Here is a 19856-nt window from a genome sequence, read left to right as displayed (position 1 = left end):
TATTGTTTTCGCTAACCCTAGTTAAGAGTAACCATAGGTTAGGGCTTGGACATAACACTGAACTGTGGCTAATCTCAAATGGAAGTAGAAGCTTCTGATCTTCTCATCACGGCTGTGCTGGATGAAGAGATGAAAAGGGGAATGCATGAGCCAAAGGACCACTGAGGCTTGTTCTTGTAATGCATCTTTTCCTATGTGTGAGCTAGGCTTTCCACCAGGCAGAGTGAACATTAGGCAGAGCGAAGCAGCTGACTTACCTGATCTTGGGTTTCATGAAAGGGCAGCAAATTATTGTATTATTATATTTTTATTGCTAGAGAGGGGATGAGATTCTTGTTGTTTTTTTTTTTATCCCGGGTACTATGCACCTTAACTCAAGATGTGGAGGATTTGCTGCTCTGCCTCAGGGAGCAAAATATCTCGGGCCTATGTATGCCAAATTCTGTGCTCAGCCCAAACCTTCTTTCCTGCCTTCTAAGCAAATGAGTCTAGCATCGTCACCCCTGCTTATTTCAATTCATCCACAACAGGATCCCTTATAAAATGAAATCACTCTTATTTTTATGAAGCATGCAAAATCTCATTCTTCATTGTTTCAGTACTGTACAGGACTTAGCTCTTTTGCTCTGTGAGAAGCACCCTGCCACAAAAATAGCATAGTGAGGATGCATTAAGATTTCTTTCTGAAGGCTGAAATGCTACCTCTGGAGTGCTGAATTTGCCTGGTGCATAGGACTGAATCCACAGCTTAAAAAAGAAAAAGTTGGGTTTTTTATATGTATGTATTCCAATTTATCAAACACTTACCTAAGCTCTAAGCGTCTTGAATAATTAATAAAGCACATACATAATAATAAACATTTACATTCAGTGATTTATTTTCCACCCCAAATATGCCTCCCATGAAATGATTCAAGATCCCCAGGAGCAGATTTCTCAGCATAAACAACCAGAATCATCTCATCAGTCTTCCGTGGAAGGAAAGATCTAACCACTACACTAGTCTTGTTGGAAATGGGCAGATACAAAAATATCTTTCCTGGGAGACCACAGAAAGAGAACAAATGAAGGCCTAGATATTGCTGGAATCACTATTACAAAACTTATCGACAATAATCCTCCAAGAGAAAAGGGAAAGGTATTATGGAGCTATGCTTAATAATTAACTCTTTACAGGACTAATTGTTTTATTATTGAAAAAAGGGACCTTGATTAAGATTGATGAGATCACTAATGATCATATTTCTCCAGTTCCCCTCTCCCCCCAAAACACATTATTGGAATAACTGAAAGATGATATCGAGACGGACAATTTATTAGTGGTTGCCAGAATGTGTTCCTGTTTCTTGGAAAAAAAACCCTGATGTACCACCAATTTTGGAATGAATCACACAAATCTGGGACAATGTGTTCTGAACGAAATTGGCATATTTCTGTAGAAGCTATTACAGAAAACCAAACTGTCAAGTTTGTGAAAATATGGTCTTTATTATGTTTTGGAACAATACATTCCAAGATAAAGGATAGCTTTAAGCCTTTTTAAATGTTGTTTAGCTTTCCTTTATTTTTATAATAATATTTCTGTATTTTTATAACTGTCTTTCTCTCTGTGTGTGTGTGTGTGTGTATCTCTATCCGTATCTGTATCCCTCTCTGTCTCTGTCTCTCTCTCTCTCAATATCTGTTCTAAACCAGACCAGGTGTGATTTAGAACATGAAGTTTTCTTATATTTTCCTTTTGAAACATGGCGTGAATCATGCTGTCAGTAAAATATTGTATACAAGATGACCTGAGAAACTGCCTTAATTAGCCAGAAAAAAAACTTTTTTTTTCATAAGAGGATCTTGATCCCCAAAACAGCGTGTGAACTGTCATTTCAAAGAAAACTGAGTATTAAGTTCTAAAGGGTTTACATTGTAGCCTTGTCAGTTACAGGCAACTACTCTGTACGTAAGATTCACAGCCGATCAATTCACCGCCTCTCCAGGCACACCCAGGGGCATTCCCTGGGTGTGCCTGGAGACACTGTGAATCTGCAGGCTGTGAAATTCATTTTAGTTCATTTTTGACCAGAATTTACCCAGTTTGCACTGCCCAGAACTAAGTGCAGACCCAAACACAAACTGCAGCCTAAGTGATTTCTGAGATTGTGATGCAATTTGCAGAACAAAACAATCACAACCACAGAGTGTTTGAAAACTGCATACATTTGAGAAATGTGTATGAAAAAATATGAACTTTTGAAAATTGCACACAAACGTGATTTAATCAATGGGAGAAAATGTGTACATTTTTTTTAAAAAAAATGTGCACAATTGATGTGTGCATTTGGAAAATGCACAAGAAAATACACACAAATTGTCATGCAAAAAAGAAAAAAAATTCACACACTGATACAGATATGAGTCAGAACAAGCTTCAAGGTGGAATTCAGAGAAGCTCAATGTTCTTAGGTTTTGCTATTCCCACCTCCCTACCTGTAAGCTGGGGATGGGGAGGGAAAATTGTGGCCCTTCAAATGTAACTTCCATCATCCCTCACCAGTGGCTATGCTTGCTGGGGCTAATGGGAGTTGCAGTCCAACAAGATCTTGAGGGCCTCATGTTCCCCACCCATGCTGTAATCTCTTCATTAAAGTACTACAATGGGTCTTTTACCTACACAGCACTCCAAACCAAGAGTAACTTGCTGTCAAATTTACTCTTTTTCCTTTTGTACCTTATGAGCCTGGATGTTTTAATTAGACGGTACAGATGGCTGCTTGTGTTATGCCTACTTGTGTTATGTTGCAATCCTATGGTGCCTGAGAGAAGTCCCAGGGGTTGAGTTTTCAGATCTCCCCTTCCGAGGGTAGGGAGAGAGGTCCACCATGAGAGGGAGAGATACGAACTCACAAGTGTCCTCTCTGAGGCTAGGGAAAGGTCCACAGGCAGAGCGTTTCTGATATCAGAACTCCAGCATCAGAGAACACAAAAAGGAGGCATTCCAGGGCTGTTTCCTGGGTGTGCCTGGACTCCCTGGAGAGGCTCTGAATCTGCAGGCTGTGAATCTGCAGGATCCAAAGCCTTCCCATGCCCCCACATGCCCCCATAATGGGTGAAAAACTACATCTGCGGATATGATTTAAAGTAATGTCTGAACTGGTCCTGACTCACTACAAAAAAAAAAAAAAATCCTCCAGAAACTGAAACAAAATCTACTTGACCAGTAGAGCAATATGGTATTCTCCATTGAAATTATACATACTTAGTGTGGACAGATGTTCAGACACACATAGGCCCTGTTCAGATATCACGCTAAGCTATGATAGTTAGGAGTTTTGAGCTAACCATGTTGGCTTTGGGTGATATCTGAACAGGCATCTGTCCCAAGCATGGTGGTTTATTAACCACAGACTAACCACGTTCACTAACCACTTGCTGTAAGATGGTTAGTGGGCTGTACCATGGCTTAGTGTGATGTCTGAACAGACTCTGTGGTTAATTGACAGCTGCCATAGAGCTCTGCAGGAAGAGCAGCCAAAGAAGTAGTAGCTGCTGAGTACCAAAATGGCTGACAGTGCAAAAGCCACTGGGATGCATGGCTGCCCATTGGGAGGACTGCAGGTACCTGCAGGAGGGAGGGTGGTTAGAGAATGGTTAGTCTAACCACATTGAAGAACATGGTTACCTGCACGTGTGGGAGTAGCAGTTGCAGTGGTTAGCGGTAACCACCATGTACCATGGGTAACCTAACCACCCTTCCCCAATGTGCATCTGAACAGGGCCATAAAGAAGTGTGTTTCCCATAAATATCTGTTACTAATATAGTCTGCTTAAACACAGGGGTTTAAAAATGTGTTATATACCATTCCGTAATTTAAAAAACTATCTAACAGTTCGGTACTCTGGAAAGGATCTATACCAGGTCAATGATGAGCTTTAGGTCTTTTTGCATGTGTGTGAGTTTCCTGCAAGAGATCCACCCGCCTATACAGATTGTGAGACATCATATTGTGCAATAGTCTTATCCTATCCGCCACATAATTGTTGGTGCAATTATCAAATCCCAGAGAAATCTTTAATGTCACTTCATTTTTTTTTAAAAAAATGTGCATGCTTCTAATTGTTATGTATTTTGTTCAAAGCTACTTATTCTGGGTTTTCTTCTAGTGGCCTGATAATTAAGGAATGATCCGGGAGTTACCATTAAGTGATTAAGATTTAGGAAAATCTCAAAGATTATGCCAATAATTTAGAGAGTGAAATAGAATTTGGTTTCAAACTCTTCACTGAAGCAATAACCACCACATGGGAATTAAAATAAACATACCACATTATAATTTTAAATAAATAAATAAAATGAATTTATGGAACACACACACAACTAGACATTCATGAACAATCTCTTCTTGGCTCACTTTTAAATGAAAATCAGCCATAGGAGGGAAACTATTCAAGGCACAATTAAATTTGATGAATGATTGTGGAAAAGAGCTTCTTAACCACATCCTTTATTTAAAATTGCCCTCCCCACAGTGCTTTTCTCCTTGTGAAATAAAAGATATAGGAATCCCATCTCTTTTCTTCTGAAAGTAAGAAGTAGCTGTCAAGCCAGTTTTGACAAGGCAAATGGCAGGAGTGCAAGGGATAAAGCAACCCTACTCCACCATTTTTATTCTCCTCTGACTGGCCATTTCCCAGATATGCTTTTCATTAAAAACAATATAAACTAACAAAAGACAGTTCATACATCCCCTGTGTAACATCACTTTGGCCCTCAGACAGCAATAGAAAATAGTTATCTCTATTCATTTAGGTACATCATGATATTTCTAGGTAATCATAATTAAAATCATGGTATTTCTATTGCTTATTACTAAGTTTAAAATGTATTGTTGTTGTTGTTGTTATTGATTAACATATCACTATTCAATATTTCTAATAAAAAAAAACAGGCAGCATTTTAGAGAAAAAGTTAAACAAGTAGAATTAGATACCATGAAAATTTAATTACAGGATATCATACATGAGGCAATGAGTGACATTTCACAGATGAGAGAGAAAATTAAAAATTTTGAAAAGCTAATTTTAATAAAGGCAATTAATGCACAAAGAAATGTGTAATATGTTGAAAGACTTTTAAAAAGGCAGTCCTTTTTTAATTAAAGCATAATATTCTGAATTTTAGCTCCAATTTATTGAGAGTAATTGTATCCTTTGCTTATGGAAGACATTTCATTAGCTTTATACTTCCTTTATAGCCCTAAAAATATTTGATTTGAGATTTTAGTAGTGCATTATTTCTCAGACACTTTAAACCATCCGACAATAAATTTCAGATGGTATAACATGTTTGTTTTTAAGTTGAAAAACAAAATGTGTGTTTAATTGTTAGAGGTCACTTAAATTGTCCCAACTGTATATTCTGGTAAGTCATTGATGCAAATCTTGCTGCCATGATACATTAATTAGAAGGACTCCTCCAGTCCACCTTCAGTCCTGGCTCAGGCCATTGTGCCTGAAGCGGAGTCCAGGCCCAACACATGAAAAAGCCTTGCCTGGTCCTGCCTGCATCTCTCCACACCCCCTACCCCCCATGGTGCTGCCTGAAAATCACTTCGCCCTGCATTGTCACAAGGACCTCCTCTTGCCCACCTTCAACAATAACTGACCTGCCTTACAGGATCCGGAGTAGAAGCCTACCATATCATGGTACCAATACTTGGCTAATCCGTTCAATGAAAACAAAACCCACCAGCTTGCCTGGGAGGAAACATGGCTGCTAACAGATTCTCATTTGCAGTGTTTGACACACACATCCAGTAGACCCTCAATTGCTGTCAGGAATGATGGAGTGGAAGCACCAAAATTGCTGAAGAGCCTGAAATTGGAGCTGATGCTATGCTGAGAAAACAGTAACTACCAAGCAGGGCTCTGATTAGTCAAGAGGAAAGACTCTCAAAAAGCAGCCTTTCAAAAGATGAGGTATTCTCTCTTGCATATGCTACCTGATCCCGATCTGCTGATGGGGGCTAGAAGAGATATATTGATTATTATGGGCCACAGTTAAGAGTTGCTTAACAAAGCTCAATTTTAAAGATGCTTGATTATACCAAAGTGGTATAGCCTTAACGCATCTTTACTAGTCATTCAACTCCTGAATGTATCCCACAAATTTTGGGGGATGGTAGCTAACTAAAGAAGGTGGATTCATGTGTCACCACATTTTTTAAAGAAAAAACACACATCTCATATTGTGACTCCAGTGTGGGTCTCTTTCATGAGATTCAGTTCCATAAGGAAAAAAAGTGTCACATGATCATGTGAGAAATTATAATGGCCCTGACTGGGGAGAAATGTGATAGCTTAAACTTACCTATATTGAGCTGTGGTCAAGTTAGAAGTAGGTTGAGTCTGCATGAAGCCTCTCATAGAAGAACATGTCACTCAACATATAAGAGAAGCAGAAGTTTATGTGAGAATTCTGGGGTCTCTGACATGGTGGTCGACTCCCAGGGGCCCTGTTATGGTGCCTGCTCCCTCTGTGCCAGGATGCTTGATCCTATGGTCCCTGGGAGGGCATATCAAGTACTACAGGATATTTTTGGATTGCCCACTTCAAGGGCAGAGATAGAATTCCATCCTTGGAGAAGGACACTCCTCCAACATCAGAGAGCACCAAAAAAAAAGGCATTATGTGTGGGCAGGGGGAGTGCCATGGGCCTGCTGGGAGATGCTGTAGATCCTGTGCCCCCCTGTGCCCCAACACCTCCCTAGATTGGGGATAGAACTATTGTTTGTTTGTTTGTTTGTTTTCATTTCTATGCCACCTCATAGCTGAAGCTCTCTGGGTGGTTTATAAAGATTAAAACATTCAACATTAAATGACAATAAAAACCATTAAAATACAATGTAAGAGTTTAAAACCATTTACATAAAACACACACACAAGCTGTATACATGAAGACAACATAGATCTAAAACAACATTGAGCAATCAGCTATAACCATAAGACAAAACAAGGACTGATTAAAAACTCATCATTTGCTGTCACATGCCTGAGAAAAGAGATAACAATGTTGTTGTCAGGCAGGCCTCACTGGGGAGATCATTCCACAGTTGGGGGGCCACCACTGAGAAGGCCCTCTCCCTTGTTTCCATCTTCTGAGTCTCCCTCAGAGGAGGAACTTGGAGGAGGACCTTGGATGCTGAGCGTAGAGTATGGGTAAGTTCTTGTCAGGAGAGGCACTCCATGAGGAGATACTGCGGTCCCAAGCTGTGTAGGGCTTTATATGTTAAAACCAGCACCTTGAATCAAGCTTGGCAGCATATAGGCAGCCAGGGCAAGTGGTCCAGAGTTAGTCTAATATGTTTGGACCTTCTAGTCCCTATTATTAATCTGGCTGCCACATTTTGCATGAGCTGCAGCTTTTGAACCATCGTCAAAGGCAGCCCCTATTCCAGCCCTGGAGCTGGGAGCTGATGTAGTTCATTTCCCTTCCCTTGGCAGCAGTGGCAGGGAAACAGTTTAAGAAACAGACAAACAAACAAAAAAACTGGAAAAGAAACGAAGAAAAATGCCACTCCTCCCTCCCACCCTGCTGTTAAGAGCCCCGCGGGCTTTGGATTTTTCAGAGCCTCCAATGCCGAGCGCCTTGTCTCCACCAGTAGGACTGGTCTGCTCATTAGTTGCACTCAGATCACAGTCCTGTACACACTTATCTGAGAGTAAGTCCCATGGAACTCAGTGGGGTATTTTTCTGAGTAGACATGTATAGGGTTGCATGGTTAGTTTCCATGAAAATCAACAGGACATAACTTCAGTCATGACTAGCTTGTCCCATTGATCGCAGTGGAACCTAAGTTCAACTAACTTAGTCTATACCCAACCCAATGTTTTGAATGGTTCTGTGCATCGTCCAAGTACACTGGAAGGTCCTTGGTAGTGGCAACTGTCTTTTTGCTTATGAAACTATGTCACGTACCATGTATGCTGATTTAACTATATACATACAAAAGGATAATAATAAAAAGCAGGAAGGGTTCAGACTCTTAGATATCAGCAAGTAGATGTTAGAGTAACCCTTTAAATGTCAAGTACTGCTACCCACAAAGGAATCTGTAGCACAGACAAAATTCATTTTTTGCCCCCTCCTTTGGAAAAATGCCCAACCCCTTTATGTCCCTTTATGATTTATCTTCATGAGTTCATGTTGGCTTTGTCACTGATGAGGAGCGAGGGATATTTATTCTGTTTTCTTTATCTTTCTGGCACCCTAATCACTCCTGAATGCATAATTGAGCACAGCAGTTTCTGTTCTGCTCTTCCACATGCTCTCCCATTGTTTTTTTCCGGTGCTTCTGGCAATATCCCTTAGATCTTGCAATATCCCTGATCTCTCCAAGTTACTTTATTAAGCTCCCTTGGTAGCTTTCTTCATAGAGGGCCCTCGACAGCACTCATCAATTCTGGATACTTCAATTAATTGCACCAGCATCTTTCAGAACTCCAGGCTGGTTCAGTTAGCTCCTTATGCTACTGGTATTTCAGATCGTCCAGCAAAAGAAACAAACTGTAGGGATGTTAACAGTTCAGTGAGTCAAATGCACCTAAATATTATAATGCAAAATCATCATCAAGAAGAAAGATTGCTTGAAATATACTTACTGAGTTTTGCAACATAATATTTTATAGAAGTTGTTTTTGACTTGTTTAGAGCCAATCACTAAGTGGAGTCTTGTTGGGCAATTTCTAAGGCAGCCACCCTGTTTGAAAGGCTGTCATAGGACTGTTCTCTCTTTTAAAGGAATCCTCTATTTGAAGGGCTATCCAGTTCAGGTCTAGTTTAAAGATAGAGCCCTCAGAAGGAAGAGCTCACCTTGAAGTTGCCTATCCACAGCTCCTGGACAGCGGACTCACCTGGCTGCAGTCTTCTACACTATGGTGAGATGTTGTTGTTGTTCAGTCATTCAGTCATGTCCGACTCTTCGTGACCCCATGGACCATAGCACGCCAGGCCTTCCTGTCCTCCACTCTCTCCTGGAGTGTGCTCAAGTTCATATTCATTGCATCGGTGATGCTATCTAGCCATCTCATCCTCTGCCGTCCCCTTCTCCTTTTGCCTTTGATCTTTCCCAGCATCAGGGTCTTTCCCAGTGAGTTTTCTCTTCACATTAGGTGGCCAAAATATTTGAGCTTCAGCTTCAGGATCTGTCCTTCCAATGAGCAGTCAGGGTTGATTTCCTTTAGGATGGACTGATTTGACCTCCTTGCAGTCCAGGGGACTCCTAAGAGTCTTCTCCAGCACCACAGTTCGAACGCATCAATTCTTTGGCGCTCAGCCTTCCTTATAGTCCAGCTCTCACAGCCATATGTTGCTACTGGGAAAACCATAGCTTTGATTATATGGACCTTTGTCGGCAAGGTGATGTCTCTGCTTCTTACTATGCTGTCTAGGTTTGCCATAGCTTTCCTCCCAAGGAGCAAGCGTCTTTTCATTTCATGGCTACGGTCAACGTCTGCGGTGATCTTGGAGCCCAATAAAGTAAAATCTGTCACTGCTTCCATTTCTTCCCCTTCTATGTCTATTTCAACTATAATGCTAATTTCTATACAACATTTCTCATTTTGAATAATTGTTCTGCATAACCAAATGGATTTGGAGATTAAGACTTTTTTTCTTAAGAATCTGCCACAAATGTGAGGTGTAGTAATGTTACCTATGGATAGATACCCACTTGAACATATTATGTATTTAATACTGAAACCTTCTTTGCCTGTGGGTGTCCAATATGGTTTCATCTGTCCAGCTCTATCCATCTACCCACTTTATTTATCAGGAATCTTTCAACAACCCTCCCAGGTGGCGTACAATACAATCAGCTCTGATATCACATTTTTTGAACACACCTGGCAGGGAAGACAGAGTGAGGCGGTTGCCTCAGGCAGCAGCTGGTGGTATGTTAGACAACAGAGCTGTTTGTGCTGTGTAGCCTGCCCTGCACCCTGTTTCGCCACCCCCAGAAGCTAGCCTGTGGTCCTCAAGTATGGTGGAGGATGCTGTCCCATCTCCAGTACTGAAGTAAGGTTCACCTATTAGTCTGGTTGGCTTCTGTATATGGAATGAGCAGAGGCACCATCTTGTCCAATGCTTCAGGCAGCAAAATGTCTTCAGCCATCCCTGCCACCTGAGCAATCTCTATTTGTCCCTCATCCCTCCTTCTTGCAAAAACAAAACAAAACTAGTGAATGATGACCTCTCAGTGCAAGAAAGAATAATATGGGTAAGGGGGAGGTTGGCAGCCCATAAATAAAGCATGAACAGTCATCTGATGGGCAATCCCTGTGTCACTCTGGTACGAAATCCATAATTATATATTTTGAAAGGATATGAAAACAAATGTGTTGATGTGAAGAACATCATCACAGATATATTTCCCATCACTCCAGTCCTATGGCAACACAGGAGAACACAGAAGAAGGAAACCTTCAGCAGTTGTCTGATGACTGATGACTTGTCATAGCTGATCTGAGCCCCTGGTGCTGAGAATCTGCCTTTTAGTCCTTCAGGTTTTACAGACCATGAAGGCCCAGAAGAGAGGAACATTAGCTGAAAACAACGCATAAATGAAAACTTTTTGAGAAATGCTTTCCTCAACAGGAGAAGACTTTTGAGCTGCATCAGACCCAATCCAACTTGCCTAGCCTTTCAGCTGGTTCGCACAATTGTGGCATGGTTAACAAGCTACAGTGGCTTGTGAAGCTTGCTGTGTATGCTGGTCACATGCCAGCTGGATTTCCCTAATTGCCCTCACTGGCACAGCTTGCCTGCGCCATCCAAACCCAAGTGACATGGCTTGTTTGAGTGGGCAGCAACCCTCAAATGACCAATGGGCTGTTGCATTATTTGAGGGTTGCTGCCCCCACCAAATAAGCCATGCCACTCAGGTTCAGATGACACAGCAAGCCACACCAGCAAGGGTAATTTGGGAGGTCCACCCAGCACCTGCAGTGGAAACAACAAACCACCATGGCTTATTTCCTTCACTGCGATCATGTCAACTGACCTTCTGTCTTTGCCCATCCCGTTGCCCCTCATAACTTCCTTTGATGCACCTGCGACATCCTAGCTCTTACTTTTTCTAATCTTATAATGCTGCATATCATAATTGGTGTTCTTGTCAACTTAATTACACTTCCCCAACTCTACAACATACTTTGCGTGTAAAGATCTGTTCAGGCCTACACACACTCTGGAAAGATCTGTGATACTTTTACTGATGTATTTCGATTTAGGGGTTTGCTTTAAAGTAGGCTAGATTGCTTAGTGGCATTCTATTATTGGTTCAGCTTGAAAATCTGAATGGTTCATGCTGTTAAATTTGACAAAATCTGCTTTTTAATTTTGTGTTTGGGTTGTTGTTGTTCCCCCCCCCCACCGCATCCCCAAGATCAACTAGCAGTAAGACAACATTCCATTAATTTCTTACTTGTTTGTGGATGCTGTTCCGACAGAAGTGTTTTGTTATTTTCCATAGAAATATTTCTGTTTTTTATTAGATCTGTGGACTTCATATTAACAATATTTTTGCTGACCTGTAATAACAATCAGTATCCTGATTAGACGTTGTCATTGTAAATCTGTCAAGAAAATAGAAAGAAAAATGTACGTTCAACAGTGGACTGAAAAAAAGGAAGAAATAAAACAAGCTGGACTCCTCCACGCATACAAAATATTAAATCGTGCACCTCAAAATACAGTGTAATATAAAAACTATTATTTATTCATGCTCTGCCCCATGCGACTGTGGAAACAAGCTGGAAAATGTGAATTGTATGAATTTGTACCAATATTTATTTTCGTTTATTTTTGAGGAATGGAAGCAATTCCCCTTTAGTATTATGCTTTTTCAGTTGCAGCAAGAGATCTGAAAAGTATAATGGGAGATGGCAGTCTTGGTTCAGGATTAGTAGCACTGTTGTGAGGGGGACAGCGAGGTTTAGCTCCTTTAAAAAGGAGAGGGGGATATGTGCTCCAGTGGTGGGAAGGGGAAGCTACACACCTTTCAATATGTTCCTTGCCATCCCCGGTTTCATTGATGCTATCCTGTAGACTAGGGGTTAGCAACTTGCGGCCCTCTGCTGCACTCTGTGCAGCCTGCCGAGACCCAGGGAGCCCACCCACTTTCCCAGCTAATGAGCTGGGCTTCAGGGAAAAGACTGCTGTTCCGATGTTGTTAGCAACGCTGGGACGGTGATCCCACCTGGGTAGGGAAAGAGGCTTTAGTCTTTCCCCCTTAGCAATCCCGATGCAGCAGGGATTTCTGTTTATCCACTGCAGATGGCAGCAGGGAAACTGTGATTCCAATCCAGATTGCTCGGTAATGGGAAAGACTTTAGCATCCCCCACACCCTCAGCATTCCTGGCTCTGCCGAGATCGCTCATGCCCCACTGGTAACAGTGGTGGGAAAACAGTGATCTCAGAGGGGATCACTGTGGGGCGGGAAAGGTCTTAACCTCCCCCTGTTCCTCAGCTATCCTGGTGCAGCTGAGATTGTTGACTCCCCACATTAATAATGCAAAACCATTTTTCACTACATATTTTAGTGGAAATCATTTTCCATTCTTTCCTGGGAGCAAAAGACTAATATCTCTTCTATGGTAGAGAACTCAAAGACAAACACAAACTTCCCTTTCTATAGCGTATAGTACACAGACAGGGAAAACATAAACAGACATGGAAGTGGACTCTCTCACACACAGACACATTCAAGAAAGTGACATAGATGGACTCTCTGCCTCATTCAGACACATCAGCCAAAGAGGACATGCACATACACAGCCAGGGCTGGCCCAGGACATTTTGCTGCTTGAGGAGGACCACCAAATGCCTCCCATTTATCATTGGATGGTCTGAGCCAGTCACTACTCCTCAGCCTAGCCTACCTCTCAGGATTGTTATTAGGGTAAAAATGGGGAAATCCTTAGTTCCTGGAGGAAAGGCAAAACATAAATATAATTTGTTGTTCAGTCATTAAGTCATGTCTGACTCTTCGTGACCCCATGGACCATAGCATGCCAGGCATTTCTGTCCTCCGCTCTCTCCCGGAGTGTGCTCAGGACAGGTTCATATTCATTGCATCGGTGATGCTATCTAGCCATCTCATCCTCTGCCGTCCCTTTCTCCTTTTGCCTTCAAACTTTCCAAGCATCAGGGTCTTTTCCAGTGACTTTTCTCTTCGCATTAGGTGGCCAGAATATTTGAGCTTCAGCTTCAGTATCTGTCCTTCCAATGAGCAGTCAGAGTTGATTTCCTTTAGGATTGACTGGTTTGACCTTGCAGACCAGGGGACTCGTAAGAGTCTTCTCCAACACCACAGTTTGAAAGCATCCATTCTTCGGTGCTCAGCTTTCCTTATAGTCCAGCTCTCACAACCATATGTTACTGCTGGGAAAACCATAGCTTTGATTATACGGACCTTTGTCGGCAAGGTGATGTCTCTGCTTCTTACTATGCTGTCTAGCTTTGCCATAGCTTTCCTTCCAAGGAGCAAGCGTCTTTTAATTTCATGGCTACAGTCACTGTCTGTGGTGATCTTGGAGCCCAAGAAAATAAAATCTGTCACTGCTTCCATTTCTTCCCCTTCCATATGCCAGGAAGTGATGGGGCCAGATGCCATGATCTTCATTTTTTTAATGTTGAGTTTCAAACCAGCTTTTGCACTCTCCACTTTCACCCTCAACAAGAGGCTCTTTAGATCTTCTTTGCTTTCTGCCATTAGGGAGGTATCGTCTGCATATTTTTATTTTTATTTATTTCATTTCTGAAATATCTGAGGTTGTTGATAATTCTCCCGGCAACCTTAATTCCGACCTGTGATTCATCCAACCTGGTGTTTCTCATGATGTACTCTGCATATAAGTTAAATAAGCAGGGCGACAATATACAGCCTTGTCGTACCCCTTTCCCAATTTTGAACCAATCGGTTGTTCCATGTCCGGTTCTTACTGTTGCTTCTTGGCCTTCGTACAGCTTTCTCAGGAGACAGGTAAGGTGGTCTGGTACTCCCATCTCTTTCAGAATTTGCCACAGTTTGTTGTGATCCACACAATCAAAGGCTTTAGCGTAGTCAATGAAGCAGAAATAGATGTTTTTCTGGAATTCTCTTGCTTTCTCCATGATCCAGTGAATGTTGGCGATTTGATCTCTAGTTCCTCTGCCTCTTCGAAACCCAGCTTGTACTTCTGGTAGTTCTTGGTTCGCATACTGCTGATGCCTAGCTTGTAGGATTTTGAGCATCACCTTGCTGGCATGTGAAATGAGTGCAATTGTTTGTACAGTAGTTTGAACACTCTTTGGCATTGCCCTTCTTTGGAATTGGAATGTAAACTGACCTTTTTCAGTCTTGTGGCCACTGTTGAGTGTTCCAAATTTGCTGGCATATTGAGTGCAGCACTTTAACAGCATCATCTTTTAGGATTTTAAATAGCTCAGCTGGAATACTGTCATATCTGCTAGCTTTGTTGTTAGTAATGCTTCCTAAGGCCCACTTGACTTCACTGTCTAGGGTGTCCAGCTCAAGTTCAGTGACCGCACTATCATGGCTATCAGGGACATTCAGATCTTTGCTGTATAGTTCTTCTGTGTATTCTTTCCACCTCTTCTTAATCTCATCTGCTTCTGTTAGGTCCCTGCCTTTTTTGTCCTTTATCATGCCCGTCTTTGCACAAAACGTTCCCTTGATATCTCCGATTTTCTTGAAGAGATCTCTAGTCTTTCCCATTCTGTTGTTTTCCTCGATTTCTTTGCATTGTTCATTTAAGAAGGCCTTCTTGTCTCTCCTTGCTATTCTCTGGAACTCTGCATTCAGTTGGCTATATCTTCCCCTTTCTCCCTTGCTTTTCGCTTCCCTTCTTTCGTGAGCTACTTGTAAAGCCTCATCAGACAGCCACTTGGCTTTCTTGCATTTCTTTTTCTTTGGGATGGATTGAGCTGCTGCCTCCTGAACAATGTTACGGACCTCCGTCCATAGTTCCTCAGGCACTCTGTCTATCAGGTCTAATCCCTGAAATCTATTCCTCACCTCCACTGTATATTCATAAGGGATATGATTTAGGTCATACCTGAATGGTTGAGTGGTTTTCCCTATGTTCTTCAATTTAAGCCAAAATTTTGCAATAAGAAGCTCATGATCTGAGCCACAGTCAGCTCCAGGTCTTATTTTTACTGACTGTATAGAGCTTCTCCATCTTTGGCTGCAAAGGACATAATCAATCTGATTTCGATATTGACCATCCGGTGATGACCATGTGTGGAGTCGCCTCTTGTGCTGTTGGAAAAGCGTGTTTGCTCTGATTAGCATGATCTCTTGGCAAAACTCTATTACCCTTTGTCCTGCTTCATTTTGTACATCAAGGCCATGCTTGCCTGTTATCCCGGTGATTTCTTGACTTCCAGCTTTAGCATTCCAATCTCCTATGATGAAAAGGGCATCTTTTTTTGGTGTTAGTTCTAGAAGATGTTGTAGGTCTTCATAGAATCTATCAACCTCAGCTTCTTTGGCCTCAGTGGTTGGGGCATAGACTTGAATTACTGTGACGTTGAATGGTTTGCCTTGGATTCGTACTGAGATCATTTTATCGTTTTTGAGATTCTACTCCAGTACTGCTTTTCCCACCCTTTTATTGACTATGAGTGCTACTCCATTTCTTCTAAGGGATTCTTGCCCACAATAGTAGATATGATGGTCACCTGAATTAAATTTGCCCATGCTTGTCCATTTTAGTTCGCTGATTCCCAAGATGTCGATGTTCAATCTTGCCATCTCATGTTTGACCACCTCCAGCTTACCTTGATTCATTGATCTGACATTCCAGGTTCCTAAACAATATTGTTCTTTACAGCATTGGATTTTCTTTTCACCACCAGACACATCCACAGCTGAGAGTCCTTTCGGCTTTGGCCCAGCCGCTCCACTCTTTCTGGCGCTACTTGGAAATTCCCTCTGCTCTTCCCCAGTAGTATATTGGACACCTTCCGACCTGAAGGGCTCATCTTCCAGTGTTATATCTTTTAGCCTTGTGATACGTTCCATGGGGTTTTCTTGGCAAGAATACTGGAGTGGGTTGCCATTTCCTTCTCCAGTGGACCACATTTTGTCAGAACTCTCTGCCATGACCTGTATGTCTTGGGTAGGGGTGCATGAAAGTCACTTACCTGGTCTCGCAGCTTGCTTCGCGGTGGGGGGGAGGCGCTTCGCTGCTCCCCCCGAAGTTCAGGCCGGGGGGGGAGGCTTCCCTCCTCGCCCGGCCGAAATTCAGGCTGGGGGGGAGGCTTCCTGCCTCGCCCGGCCGAAATTCAGGCCAGGGAGGAGGCGCCTCGCCTCGCCCGGCCGAAATTCAGGCCAGGGAGGAGGCGCCTCACCTCGCCCGGCCGCAAAATAAAAAGTAAAAAAACAACAACAAACGCCCCCGTGATAGGCTACGTGACGATTAACGTAGCCAATCACGGCTAGATCTGCAAAGTCAGCCGTGATAGGCCATGTTAATCATCATGTAGCCTATCACGGGTGACTTAAAAAAAAAAGCGAGTACGCAAATGGCGGCCCCCATAGGGAGCCGCCATTCGCGTTCCTTATTTGGTCGCTGTAGTCTACGTAAATCTTTACGTAGACTACGGCGAAAATAAGGGCAACGCAAATAGCGTTGCCCTTATTTTCGCCGTAGTCTACGTAATCTTTTCGTAGACTACATTGACCAAATAAGGAACGCGAATGGCGGCTCCCTATGGGGGCCGCCGTTAGCCGTACGCACTTTTTTTTTTTACGTCACCCGTGATAGGCTACGTGACGATTTACGTAGCCTATCACGGCTGACTTTGCAAATCTAGCCGTGATAGGCTACGTTAATCGTCACGTAGCCTATCACAGGGGCGGTTTTTTTTTTTTACTTTTCTTGGAATGGCGGCGGCGGCAGCCGGTCGAAAGACCGGCTGCCGCCCCCGCCCCTGACGAAGACCTGCTGAACCGCCGCTGGGACCCGCCGCCGGGAGGGACATTCGGGAAAGGTAAGTCCCATCCCGGGGGGGAGGCGGGGGGCAGGGGGGCAGAGAATTTCTCCCCGAAACTACTTTGGGGGGCCGAATACGTTGGCACAAGGCCCCCCGAAGTTTCGGGGAGAAATTCTCCCCCATCCCTAGTCTTGGGTGGCCCTGCACAGCATAGCTTATGGCTTCACTGAGTTACGCAAGCCCCTTCACCACAACAAGGCAGTGATCCATGAAGAGGATTATATTTATTATATAAATATAATAAAATAAAGTAAATAATTCTATATTAGAAAAACATAATTGTCTTACACTATATTCATAATAACCTTCTAAAGCATGTAAAATGGACATTACTCCATTACTGTGTGTACTTATTTACTTATATGCCTCCCATATGCCTCCATCTTCTACATTAACATCAACTCAAAGACACTTCATTAACAGCAATAACAACACAGAGTCTTGTGGAACCTTAAAGGCTAACACATTTATTCTGGCATAAGCTTTCATGGACTATAGCCTACTTCATCAGATGCACAGAGTATTATGGGGATTTTCAGGTTTATATACACGACATATCGTGGTGGTGGAGAATTGTAAAAAGTGAGATAGGAAGGAAATGAAATGCAGGAAGGATTTAATGAAGGAAGGTATCTTTCTTTTCAGTAAACACTTCACAGTTGTCCACCTCCCACTGCCCGCCTGAATTTCCCTAAAAATACCCAACCCACTAGCAGACTGGATGACAACTAGATAAGAACTGTGGACTATTTTGCAGTGCTTGCATAATCCATACCATGCCACAATAAGGGTATAATGGCAGACCATTTACATTGGCAGCTGTTTCTATTTATTTTTTATTTTAATGGTTACAAATACAGCTTAAAAAAAGGATTTGTTTTGCATGAAATCAGACCTGAGCTAGCAAGGACACGAACTTCATTCCTGCTACCCATTGTTTGAGGCTGGATATGTGATTGTGCAAGCACAGCTGTACTAAAATTCTGGATTTCCCAGTGGTTTTCTGTGTGGTAATCACTATTCCATGAGGGTAGACTCCCCCAAAAAAGAGCGGGAGGGGAGGGGGCTTCAAAATGAACCAGAAAGTCCCTTCTGCAGACAAGTCTTCACTATATAGCTATCTCTGTGGCCAAATGTTGATCGTAGTTAGGACTTCACTTAATAGCTAAACACACTGAAAGGTGGTAGCAGGCTCATTTCTCACAAAACAATTGGAATACTTGCAGTTGCAACATTTGTTAGAATCTAGATTTGGTCCAGCCACTTTTACAGCTTCAGAGTCTCCATTTTTATTGGAAACACTTATTGAGGCTGATCAGTTTTATCGACCTACAGTTCATGTATATAAATACATATTATCAGTAAATAAATATGGTATTCTGGGCCTAAGACAGGAATGGAATAGAAAACTGGATTGCCCTATTGATCCAATCCATGGATCATGGTTTTTGTGTCTGTACCTGAAGTATCAATGGATCTTAGGCTATGACGTAGTCAGCAAAAAATCTTGTTTTGGGTAACCAGACTCCACAGTGTCTTTTATTAAGGGTTTGTCTAATTTGTATTAAGTGTTGGAGATAATACACTTAATTCTTCTTTCAACCATATGTTTTGGCAATGCCCAATAGTTGCTTCCTTTTAGGAGGAGGTCATAATACAGATAAACTTTGTATGGGAGCACTCTTTAATATGTACATATCCTCCTAAACTATTTACCTATTTCCTGGAAGTTAACAAATCACAAATCAGCACAAATGGATTTTCCAAGCCCTTTTGACAACCAAAAGGCTGATATTACAACATAGGATCCAAGGTCTACCCCCCCCCCTTAGCTTTGTGGTTAATCTGGCTATGCCCCAGTGCTAATACCTTCAGTGATCCTAGCATCGCTGAGATTGCTGTTGAAAGAAACAGCAGTCTTGGATGGGATTGCTGGAGGTGAGAACAGCTTTAATTTCCCCACCTGTCAGTGATCCCATTTCAGTGGGCAGGTTTAAACCACTGTATACCTACCCACTGACATGGGCAAAATTCTGTGTGTGTTTCTGTGTGTGTGAGTGCATGTGCACAGCTATGCAGCCGCTAACCAAACACTGCATGCAGCCCTAGGAGCAAAAACTTGCCCACCTGTGCACAATTGCACAATCACATTACAAACAGAAACCTCAGTAGCAGTGGAAGAATTAGCATTGGGGTGTGTGTGTGTGTGTGTACGCGTGTATGTGTGTGTGTGTGTGGAGGGGGTGCATTTAATCAAGAAGGTTGCCAAATTGCAGTTTGAATGTTGTGAAAAAATGATTTTCCTTCTATGGAAGTTTGAACTAGAAGGACAAATTCTACATCTACTGCCAAAACAAAGTTGCATGGACAGTACCATTTCTCAAGAAGAAACAAGCAAAAAGGAATCAACTATACAAGCACTAAGCAATGGAAAAGATATAAAAGAAAATTGCAATTATTATAAGCTGCCATCATAATTTTGGGGGAGGTCTAGTGATCTTTTTTTTTAATATTCAGGGCTGGCACAATAGCTAATAGATGGCTACATGGTATCTTTGAAAGAATATCCAAGATGATTAGGCTCTTGATTCAAGTCCTATTACAATCAATGGAAAATAGAATGTTGACTTTAATGGGATTTGGATGAGGTCCTTGAAGAAGCAAAATCTAGAAAAATGAGCATATTCCACAACTATCACATTAATTGGATACGACAAAATCATCCATCTTCTCTAATGGCATTTTACTAAAGATGGATTTGATCTATTATTGCATGTAAAAGTGGAGTCTGATGTCTTAGATAC

The sequence above is a fragment of the Heloderma suspectum genome, chromosome 7, assembly GCF_057233095.1.
Source record: "Heloderma suspectum isolate Gila_16-S chromosome 7, 16-S_ref, whole genome shotgun sequence".
Classification (NCBI taxonomy): Eukaryota; Metazoa; Chordata; class Lepidosauria; order Squamata; family Helodermatidae; genus Heloderma; species Heloderma suspectum.
Note: the sequence above shows the minus strand (reverse complement) of the source record.